Raw genomic sequence first — 12,369 nt, forward strand, 5'->3', positions numbered from 1 at the left:
TATCTATGACATTCCTCGTAGCATTGTTGTTTTTGCCCAATGGCAAACATTCTTATACTACCAAAGAAGGATCATTGCACCTTAGTAATGATCGAATACTCTCACATGTTCTTTATGTTCCAGATCTCTCTTGCACATTGATCTCGTTAGCTCGTTTATTACGAGAACATTTATGTTTTGCTATTTTCACTGAAAAGTTATGTGTGATACATGACCATTCCTCGAAGATGCTGATTGGCGCATGTGAGGAAGAGAATGGGGTTTATCACTTTCGCGAGATTGTTCCAGCTCAAGCAAACAAGACTACAAGAACGGACTCCGTCGCCTTGTGGCATCGCAGAATGGAACATCCGAGAAAGAAAGCTTTGTCGTCTATTTTATCTTCTTTCAAGGATTTTGATACTACTGTAGTAATGGTGTTTTTGAGGATTTTTGTGATATTTGCACTCTTGCGAAACATAGTCGACATATTTTTCAAGATAGTTCAAATAAAGCTCATGATTTGTTTCTCTTTAGTTCACTGCGATGTTTGGGGTCCATATCTTACACCATCTTCATCCAGAGCACAATACTTTCTCACCATTGTTGATGATCATTCTAGGGCAGTGTGGACTTATCTCTTTACTTGCCAAAAGCGAGGTGTCTTCTGTTCTACAAAATTTCTGCTCTATGACTGAAATACAGTTCGAGATACAAGTAAAGATAGTTAGAAGCGACAATGGTACTGAATTTATCTATCTTCGAAGTTTTTTTGCTGAACATGGTGAAACAAGTATTTTTCTAATCTTAACCTATGAATGAATGGATGATGACATGCAAACAAACAGACTTAGGCTAAGATGATCAGATGGGATGCAAGGTGTTTCAATACCCTTATGATGTTGTAGCATAAAAGATGTCAATCCATAAAAAGTGTGATATGTAAACAGTCAAGATGTGATCAATGCATTCAAGTTAAGCCAAATATCAAGTTGATTTGTTTCTAACAACCTAATTACAAAAATGTAAATGCAGAAGATTAAAGCAACTTAAGACAGTACTAATGCATAATTAAACTGTAGAACAAGTGCAATAAACTGTGCTAAGCAATAGAAAACTACTAACAAATGCAACTAAGAGCAAACTGAAAAGAAACAGAACATAAACAAGGAAGTAAACTGGCGCTCGAGTAGCACTCGGTCGAGTGGACTTCCGGATGAAGAACAGAGACAGGACAATAAAAACAGAGCAAAACACAAGTAAATCAAACAGCAAGCGAATAACAGTATTCAAACAGAGAAATCAATAAACAAAGAAGATCCTAGGGATGAATTCATGGGCTAGACTCAAGCTAAGGTTATCTAAACTGGTCAACAAACCTCAATCAACAATGAGCTATCTCTAGACAATGATCTTCTAATACTTGTTAATCCATTCTCATGACAATAACAATCAAGCTTAGATACTCTTAGACCTAGTTCTCACTAGCTATTACATATAAAAGCAGACATTAAATAACCAGATCATCAATATCAAAAATCACTTTAAACATCTAATCTCTTAGCATGCTTCATGATAATCTCTAGTATTAGCCTAATCTAACAACTTAGACATTGGTGTGATGCTAAGAAGCTTAAGATCTATCCTTACCCTCTCAGTATAAGAATAACATAGAGCATATCTAATCTAGAAGAGATGTATATACAATCAAGCTTGACCAATCTAAACAACCATAACCCTTATCCAACCTAATCTATCCCTAAGATCCTAAGCCACTAATAAGATCTAAAAATCATCATGAAGAACACAAACCCATAAATTAATGAAACTATCATGATTTTGAAAGATGAGATAAAGATGAACAATTTAATACAAAGAAGTGAAAGCAAATACTCAACAGATTCAAAGTTATGAAGGTTACAAATCTATGAAAATTTAGAGAAAAGATAAAAGATGATGCAATAAAAGTAAAAGAAGCTAAAAATGGCAAAAACTAGGTTATGAAGTGTCTACATGGTCTCCAGGGTCTCTCTTTTGCGGCCACAAGTGCCAATACATATATATAGTAAAGAGAGAAGCCCTAATTAGCTAGAGAACAAAACAGAGAGTCGGCTGCAAGTGCTCGACCATGTGCTCGGTCGAGTGCATGGTCGAGTGGTTGGTCTGTCACGTAGCTCGAGTCTTCGATCTGGGATGATATCTGTTCAGTAAAATCGGGATAACTCTTGAACTACACCTTTGATTGACTTGAAACCACTGGAAGATCTTCATTCGGATCGATCTTTGAGGAGTCCGTTATGAATCCGACCATGTACTCGACCGTGTGCCTGGTCGAGTGGCATGGTCGAGTTGCCTTGCGAATCCAATTCCTGATACTTTCAGTTCTCTTGTTTAGCTACAGAAATAACACCAAGTCCTTCCTTACCCTTTTAGAGCTCCATAATACCTAATAATATTTCAAATGCACAAATGTATGCATGTATGCTTCTAAACATCTTAATTATATATTTGAACAGAAATGGCTATAAAACTTAAAGAATCACTTCTATATAATGCAAATCATGAAATAAACAAGGCCTAAAATATGGTAAAATATAGTGACATCACATGGAATCCTACATCACACCTCCTTTGTTGGTACTCCACAACAAACACACGTGTTGAATGTAAGCACCGTCACATATTGAACGTGGCTCCCTCTCTTCTTTTTCAAGGTCAACTACCAATTAAATTTTGGGGTGAAAGCATCCTTACGGCCGTCTATGTCATTAACCGAACTCCGACACCCTTACTCGGGTCATACTCCACAAGTCTCCTCCGTCATACTCCCATTTTCAGGTCTTTGGCAGTCTTTGTTTTGCGAAACGTCAAACCGCTACAACAGATAAGTTCGGCCCTCACAGTCATTTGGTCATGGTCTTTACCCAAGACAGTCCCTAAGGTCCGAAGCTTTCACGGGTTAACATCTTTTTATCGTTGGTTTGTTCAACATTTTAGTTTGATAGTCGCTCCAATTAGAAATTGCATGAAGGATGGTCGTTTTGAGTGGGCACCACAGCCACTGAGGCGTTTGAGTTGATCAAGCACAAGCTTACCACGGTTTCCTTCTTGATCCTACCAGACTTCACCATGGCATTCGAGTTTCATTGTGATGCCTCCTAGCTGGGCATCAGAGCAGTTATTAGTTAGCACGGGAAACCAATTGCATTCTTTAGCGGGAAATTGTCGGGTGCTCAACAACGATACAGTACATACGATGTGGAGTTTTACGCAATATTTCAAGATATTCGACATTGGCGACATTATTTGGTACATCGTACCTTTGTCCTTTTCACTGACCATGAGGCGTTGTGTCACCTTGATAGTCAGGCCAAGGTCTCCGCAAGAGACGCTTCTTGGATTGCTTATCTTCAGCAGTTCACTTTTTCCATCAAACACCAGTAAGGAAAAATGAATCATGTTGCCGATGCTCTTAGCTGCAGACATTCGCTGCTCTCCACAATTCATACAATGGTTCCGAGTTTTACTGAGTTTTCTGAACTGTACAAGAGAGTCCCATTCTTTGCGCGGATCTTTACGGATGCTGAACAAGGCCTCTCGGATGATTATTCAATCCATGATGGCTTTATTTTTATGGGGCTGCGTGTTTGTGTACCGGAGTGTAGCTTGCGGCATCAAATCATCAGCGAGATGCACAATGAGGGCCATGTTGGTTGCAACATGACGCTACACTTGGTTTCAGTTTCTTATTTTTGGCCTACATTGCATCGTAATGTGTCACGCTTTGTTGAGCGTTGTCAAGTTTGTCAACAAGCTAAAGGGAAAGCCTCAAATGCTGGTTTGTATCTTCCTCTTCCTATATCGATGCAGCCATGGACTGATATTAGTATGAATTTTGTGTTGGGTCTTCCGCGGACACAACATGGTTTTGATTCAATTTTTGTTGTGGTTGATCGTTTCTCCAAGATGGCGCATTTTATTCTATGTAGAAGACTACCAATGCGATCAATGTTGCGACGCTGTTCTTTCGCAAAATTTATCGCTTACATGGTTTGCCTCAGTCCATTGTCTTTGATCGTGACACTCAGTTTCTCAGCCATTTTTGGCGTTTGTTGTGGAAGCTGCTTCGCACCAGCTTGGACATGAGCTTTGCTTACCACTCCCAGACAAATGGCCAAACAAAGGTCACAAATAGGTCGCTGTAATCTGTTGCGTTGCTTGGTCAGAGACAACATCAAGAGTTGGGATGCAAAGTTGTGGCAAGCTGAATTTGCGCATAATCATGCGTTTAATAATAGTGTTGGTGACAATCCCTTTCATGTTGATTATGGCGTGGTTTAACATTGTCTGCTCGATCTAACTACAATGCTGGATCCAACAAATTTTCATGGCCAAGCGTTGGATTTTGTTGAGAATTTGGAGGCTGTTCACAAACAGGCTCACGATCATTAGGTGGACGCCACTGCTCAGTATAAAGCGCATGCGGATGTTAAGTGACAGGGTGTTGGAGTTCAAACCGGGTGAATTAGTGTGGGTTTATCTTACTCGGGATCATCTTCCCCTGCGGGAGTCCAACAAGCTGAAGTCCGTATGATTGGTCTCGTTGAATTTTTCGAGCCCATCAACTCCAATGCCTACCATGTGCAATTACCATCTCATTTGCGCACTCATGGTGTCTTCAACGTCAAACACCTATCTCAGTTCCATGGTGAAAATACTGTGTTGGATTCCTGGGTGAATCCTTCTCTACCCGGAGGGACCAGATGTAGTGCAGGCCTTACTCTTTTTGGAGTTTATCGAGTGCTTTCTTTCCCAACAAGCTACTTGGTGTTTTGTTAGCTTTCATATTGTTTTGTTAGGATTTCGATTTGGTTTTCGTCCTTGAGTTTATCTTATTTAGATTAAGTTGAGGTTTGGTCTTATCATTTGTTAGCGTTAGTTTCGATTGCATCTCACGACTCTATAACTCGTGCCCCTCTTGTAACATCACCATTGAAAGAAATAGGAAAAAACCCAAAAACAAAGGTAGTTTTAACTACCCAAATCAAGAGCTTCTCATAGCCCTGCAAGGAGGACTTGCATCCATTTTTCCTTCAATATCGAGTCCCAGACCCGAGTTCAAACCTATCTCATCTCGTTTTATGTCACCCACTGTCTCTCTGACGTTCTATGTTCCATTCTCGTAAAACAGAGCGCTGATACCTCTCTGTAGCTTCCGCCCCCTTATCACCCATCCCTTAATTAAAAAATCACCGTTTTTTTCGTAAAGACAAAATATTTAGGAATAAGGAATATATCTTGAATCTAACATAAATATATAGTTTTCTTTTTTCTTTTTTGTGATTCAAATTTTTTTTTTATAGGAATTTAAAAAAAACAGACTGTTCATTCTAATTTTCATATAATATAGAGAAAAAAATTTAAGAATACATTTATTAATACTTTAAGAACATTAGTAAATGTTAGAAAATGTATTCTAATTTTTGTAGAACAAAGAGCAAAATATAAATTATGTCTTCAAAATGACTTCTAAATTTCATAGAACATGAAGAGTGTGCATAATATATAATCTAATTTTTAAGAACATGTAAAGTGTATAGAATACATCTTCTAAATGTAGAAGTGTGTGTTAAACTTCGTAAATAAAATTTATAAATCCAAAATGGCAGCAAAAATGGCATAATTTGACATTATAAATATCCTCATGTATTCTTCATCATATTTCTAAGAATTGTTTAAATTTTCCTACAAATTGTTGTTAAATTCTAATGCAAAAGGTAGTTTAGTAAAAGTTGAATTTGTTCACAAAATGCATAGATGGACTAATGTTTAAATATTTATCCTTTATTTCCTATTTTCCAGATTATATTTTTGGTTAGAAAAGAAACATATATACATTTTTTTTGTTTCCTACCTTTGTAAACTGTTATTTATTTATATATATTTTAATTCATTATGAATATTTATAACAATAATTTAGTAATGTTAAATTGCTAACCTTGAAAAACTTGATAAAACATAATCATTATCAATATTGTAAAAAAAAAAAAAATTCTTATTGTGTTGACATGAATTGTTGTCGCTTGAATAGTGAACGTATCAATTTGCCAATTATGCCCCAGAAACATACTACAACGCAACTTTTTTTTTTCAATCTTTACATTTATAGAACATATATATATATAATGATATATAAATGTTAATTAATTTATTGATTTGCGGTCGACCTGGATCGACCGCTTCATAATCCGGTTAGGGTTTTAAAACATAAGTTCTTGCTTTTATCAATATTTTTTTTTAAATGTATCCCCCAATCTTTTTGTTCTTGCTGCTACCAATTCAGATTTGCTCTGCTAGTTCCTTGCCGCTGCTTCCAATCTCCTCCGGTCATAGTTCCTCATCGACGTTTTCATCTCCTCCCACAGTCCATTGGGTTTCTGGCTATTGTAGTTTCCAGTATTGTAGATAATATTGGTGGAGTTATTGTAGACAATAACTAGTAATGCCTTTATAACTTGTAATGACTTTTACCCTTTCGAAGATCCTAAGGACGTCCAATGTGAAGGCTGCTAGGAGTTTTATTTTAATTAATGTTAGGTTGAAAAAAAAAAAAAAACTAGTAATGCCTTGTACATACTTAACATTGTTAGCTTTTGTGGAGTATATTGTATAAATCCTATCAAATAAGCACCATAATCCTTGCTTGGCCTGATTTAGATATGATTATTCTCAAGAAGTTCATGTCATTTTTAAATCATCACATTATTAGAAATATAGTTAACATCTGCAAACAAGTTGGTTCTCCTATAATTAACTCTCAATCACTTTAACCACTAGACAACTAAGACACTTGGATATTTTTACGGCCGGTTGTTTACTTGATATAATTACGGCCGCAAGCTTGTGATTGCCTTGCTTGGCCTCATAGCCGGCACTGCTCCCAGAGGAAATGTGTGCATAGAAATACTAGAACAAGCACACTAACAAAAGACAGAGGGATTCAACCGTCTTCCGAACGAGTTTCGTGGCCTATAAAAACTTTTCGTTCTAGTTTGCTCTGTCTTGAAAACCAATGTATCTCTTCTTCCTTCATTTCTTACTTATACGATCAAATTAACACATGATTAGGCTTTTCAACAAAAAAATAAATAATTGTTGTATATATATTATTTAGTTGCAGTTGCACTAGCTCGATCTCTGTTTCCAGTGAAAGCACTAGTTGCAATGGATGTCGGTTTGGTAGAAAGAACAAACATGCTTACAATAGAAGAACTAAACATCGAACCTTTCACATTCCAACAATAGTATGAGAGTAGACAACAAGAAAAGTGAAATAAATCTACTCTTGAAATGATTATATGCTATTATAACGAAATGTTGTTTCCATTATAATTGCTATAATATTTGAAATAAATTGATAACTAATAAGCATAATATAAGCAAAATATAAGCAAAATATAAGTAAAATATGAGAAAGTATAAAAAAAAATGACAGAAAAATAAAAATTGTAGCATGGAAATGATAGTTTAAGTAGCTTTTGATATGTATCATACATTCTCCAAATTCAACTGTTTATATGTCAGTTATTTATTTATCAGTGTTAATTTGACAAGAGCAATGACTTGTTAAAACTAATTATTCAATAGATTTTTGTATGCTTTCCCGCAAATGTTAGAAAACTTGAGTATGACCAAGATGTCTTTTGTGCAAATTTTTCGAGAACATCACCTCTGAAATGAAAGTAGAAGACTTCTTTAATATTCTTGTGATGGAATGTAGATTAAGTGTTTAATCGATAATGGTCAATCATGTTATAAATAATAAGTGTGACACAAGTGTGTGATGGATAATAAAAACATTTGTGATAAATAAAAGATAAAATATGATAGTGAAGTATATGGTTGTGAGAGGGTTGAACAAATGGAGGGTTGTAAAATAAAGTATAGAAATATCTTAAGGAATATTCTATGTAATATTTCCTAAGACTTGTACTATAAATAGTGAGGCTTGGTGAAGAGTTTCATTCAAACTTGAGCGAATGAGTTTGAGTAAGAGTCTTAAGAATCTTTATAATTCTTTAATTATTTCTATAATAAAGCTTCCCCTTTTGTATAAAGATCTTTCTTATATCCTTTGATATCATTCTCTAAATACTTCTTAAATACTTAGGCTTGTATCTTTGATCCTAAAACCTTCTTAGTAGTTGTACCACTATGTGTGCGTAATTTTGGTATCAGAGCCATGGCAGTCTAAATTGTAGCTCTTCTCTTCCGGAGAGGTAATATGCCATGATGTTGTCTTTTACTACGCTAGTATGAAAGTATGCTATGTTGTTGCCATATTAATGGATTCTCCACATCAAAAATCTAACTATGCTAAGATAAATGGTATAGAGAAAAATTTCTTCGAGGTTGTGATGCTCGAAGTACCTTGAGGCTTTTAATGTAGTAAATGTGTTGCCTCGGTTTGCGTAGCTAAGCACCTCTTGATTGCTTTCTCTATATTCGTAGTGCATATATAAAAGAAAACAAGGAGACAACTTATGGATTGTTTTTACTTCAAAGTCTAGAAGAGAGTTATAGTATTCTGTCTTGGTTTATGGATATATCATATACTATGGAAAGTTCATCTTCTTTGTCTAAAACTCCCTCTTTTCGACGATCAAAATCAAAAAAGGTTGATTACTTATATGAAGTAGAGTATGTGAGTGATGATAGTAAAGTTCTTATTACCCAACTCCATTACTTAATCCTTTTAAAGCTTTTATCAAACCAAATTACACTTTTCCAAAAGTCATCCGTCAAGTGTTCGTCCCAAACAAGCACAACGCAAAGGAGCTTGTTCTAGCATTTCTGCTAGAACAACATCTCATCCTGGTGACAGAAACAAAATATACCCCTCAAACTTAATGAAGCCATGATACATCATTGGCAAACTCAAGGATATACCCATCTTCACTATGGAGCAATACGCTTGGCGCTAACACTTCATGGCAGAAAACCAGTTGTAGCACGGGTCAGTCTCCTTGACACCCACTACAAGGAATACCAGTGCATTTGCATTGCAACTATCCAGACAACACTAAACGCTGGCACTGTTTTCATCACCCTCTTCTCAAATTTCAACGTGGCATTAGAAGACCCACAAATATATCAGAACATGCAAATCCAGCTGCAAATGACAGGTGCTCCACAAATTGGAAACACGTATGTAGCAACAGTTCACCATCAAATGGCGTATAGAGTCCAAAATCATGCAATGGACTTAAGTCTCCTCAGAGACACTGAATATGCGCTACTCATACAACTGGACTCACAACAAAGCCCATCTTGCATCCATGTTCCTAGACAGATTCCTAGAGCTGGGCTTGTCAAGTTACTTCCAGAGTCATGGGTAACCAATTACGAAAAAAATCCATGACCGGAGCACTCTAATACAATCGGTAGATTCTTCTATTCATTTAAGAAAATATGGAGCTGTAGAGATTCTTTTAAGCCACAAGAAGAAAAGTCAAGCCGACGGCTTTCTGCACAGAAATCAACACAATTACTCCTTTTGAAGACGCTCAAATCTTGGAGTTCAATCCGCGTTTATCTGGTGTTCCAATCTCATCTTTTGACTCGCTAGGAGATCCCATTTACTCATTTCAAGATGAAACGGGCCACAAACTCTTTGATGTTTGCGATTGCCAACATTGTCAATTGACTAGCTCCGATGATGATGACACCCCAAGGCGTAGGAGAAAAAAGAAAACTTCACAACAAATCCTCAAAGAATGATTTGAGTCTGAAGACTCACAAGTTGGCCTTCTCGGAGAATTAAGTGGCAAGAATTTTGAATACTATGTATTGTATTCTGGTGGCTCAACTTCCATGACACCTGACGAAGAAAAGGTACAACTAAGTTACATGTTCGGACCCCCATCCCAGCAGGATTCACCATTTCCATCCATGGAGTTTGAAGAAAACAATATAAAGCACTCATGGAAAATTCAGAATCCAAATATTAAGAATCCAGATGGTTCAATAAAGCAGATCAATGCTACAAAAGCAACGTTGAATTTGCAGTCAGAGAACGCTGCAACCCAAAACCATCTCTTAAGCCAGATTAACAAAAAGATAACCATCATGGACCTTTCCATTAAAGAACTCACCAAGAAAATGACCTCTCTCCACCAAGAACTTCTTCACCTTGCAACTACTGTCTCCATAAACTCTCCCCTCATGTCCCAAAAAGAGTCCGAGCTAAAATCCCTTAAAGCTCAGTTAAACTCCTTACAAAACCAACCCAAAACCCAACCGCCAATGCCATATGACATTTTTACACCATATCCCATCTACAGACCACCTTACACAGCCCAAACACAACCTTTGTCTTTTTTTCCAAGACCCAAGTATATTCGGAGCATCCTCCTTCTTACCAACAAAAGTTGTTTCCAAACAACAATCCACCAAAAAGAAAAAATCAACAGAAAAAAGAAAATGGAAGGAAGCTATATTTGAACCACCCAAACCTTTGACTGAGACATCAAAATCCCAAGACCAACCCGAAATCAACAAAGAACAATTCATGGTGGAGCATGCTAATCCAATCACTGTTTTTCTCGAAAAGTCGCAAAACAGGAAAAAAGACATGATCAAGAAAGCAGTATGAAGAAGGCGCCAACAACACTAAAGGATGAGAATGATGAGGTCACAATCCCACACTTTATGATGGCTGAACCTACTGTGGTCGAAGAAGACATATAAAGTGAAGGTGGAAACATATATAAAGAAACTCAAGAAACTGGACAAACTCATATAAAAGGAAATCTGCGGTTTAGCACGGAACCACATGAGAGTTTCTCTTTTGATGATGTCCCCCCATCAAGATGGCGTGTCAAAGTATATGAGATGCATGCATGGCTGACATAACAACTTCTCAACCCAAGAGCCATTTTGCCTACATCGATTGATAAACTGGTGGCTAAATTCCAAGGACGTCTCAGGCAATGGTCGATAAGCCTAGGTCAATATTGACAATTGCAAATCCGATAATCTCAAACAGTCGATACCTTGGTGGGACACATCCACAATGAATTTCTTGGTACATGGGATCACTATACCATCCAAGCGAGAGAAGAATATCTTAGCATGAGATGCTGCTACTTCAAGAGGAAGGATATTAAAAGATATTATGAGCGAATGTCAAAGAGATTTTATGCCCTGAATGGGATAGATGATGTCAATCTCAAGCAGGCGTACCTGAATACACTTCCAGAACCACTTGGAAATGAAACGTCACGAATATTCTCTCAAGAATATGCCTCTCAACCAAGCTTTCCTTGGAGAAATATATCATATCTCTATGGCAGCCCTTGAAAAGCTATACAACCACCAGAAGTTCTTCAAACAACTTCAAGAACAACGAAAACTTCTGGGAAAAGCATGTGATCGGCCAAAACTCATTATCAAATGCAGAGGCAAGAAATGTCATTGTTTTACAAGCCATGGAAAAGAAAGAAGCTTTAAAAGCAATTAGCAGAAGAGATATCCAAAACTATCTTCCAGAAAGAAACGGAAATTCTTCAGGAAGAAAACTCAAAGAGGTTTCAAAAAATCAGACAGAATCTGTAAGAAGAGAGGACATTATTCGAAACTGTGTCCGAACAAGAAGAAGAGAGCCAACCTCTTTGGCTACTTAGCACAAGAAGAAGAGAGCCAACCAACGGATGATACAGTTCCTGCAATGGGTATAGATTTTGAAGATGAATCTTCAGAAGATGATACTGGAGATGAAGGCGATAAAGATGACCAATTCATGTTGTTTGACCTCTACACATTCAATATCTGCAAAGTAGAACAACCACATCAAGAAGAATTGGTGTATCTAACCCAACCATCTCCAAATGCCAAGATCTACATCTTCCCAAACAAGTATGATAAACCAATACCGTTCATAGCATATTTTGACACTAGAGCTGCCTCATCCATCATCAAGCCAGACCTCCTCCCAGCTAGGCATGACCACAATTACGGTTTATTAACCACTGGTTACGGTTAGAAATTTTGTTTAACCTTAACCATAACCGTTTAATAAACGGTTACAGTTAAATACGGTTCCGGTTGAAGTGGTTACGGTTATATAGTGTTATGGTTATTTGATAATATGATACAGTTAATATTATTTGATGATATAATATAATTGATTTTATCTATTTATAATTAATATGTTTTTTAGTGTACACATATTTCTATATATCATATGATTTATATTAAATAAATAATTATTAGTATATTTCATTATGTATTTAAAACGGTTACGGTTAACAAATTATGGTTTAACTATGTGGTTAACCGACGATTTTGATACCGTTACGGTTAATTAACTGTTATGGTTAATATAATTTA

Source organism: Camelina sativa, chromosome 8, assembly GCF_000633955.1.
Source record: "Camelina sativa cultivar DH55 chromosome 8, Cs, whole genome shotgun sequence".
NCBI classification, from domain to species: Eukaryota; Viridiplantae; Streptophyta; class Magnoliopsida; order Brassicales; family Brassicaceae; genus Camelina; species Camelina sativa.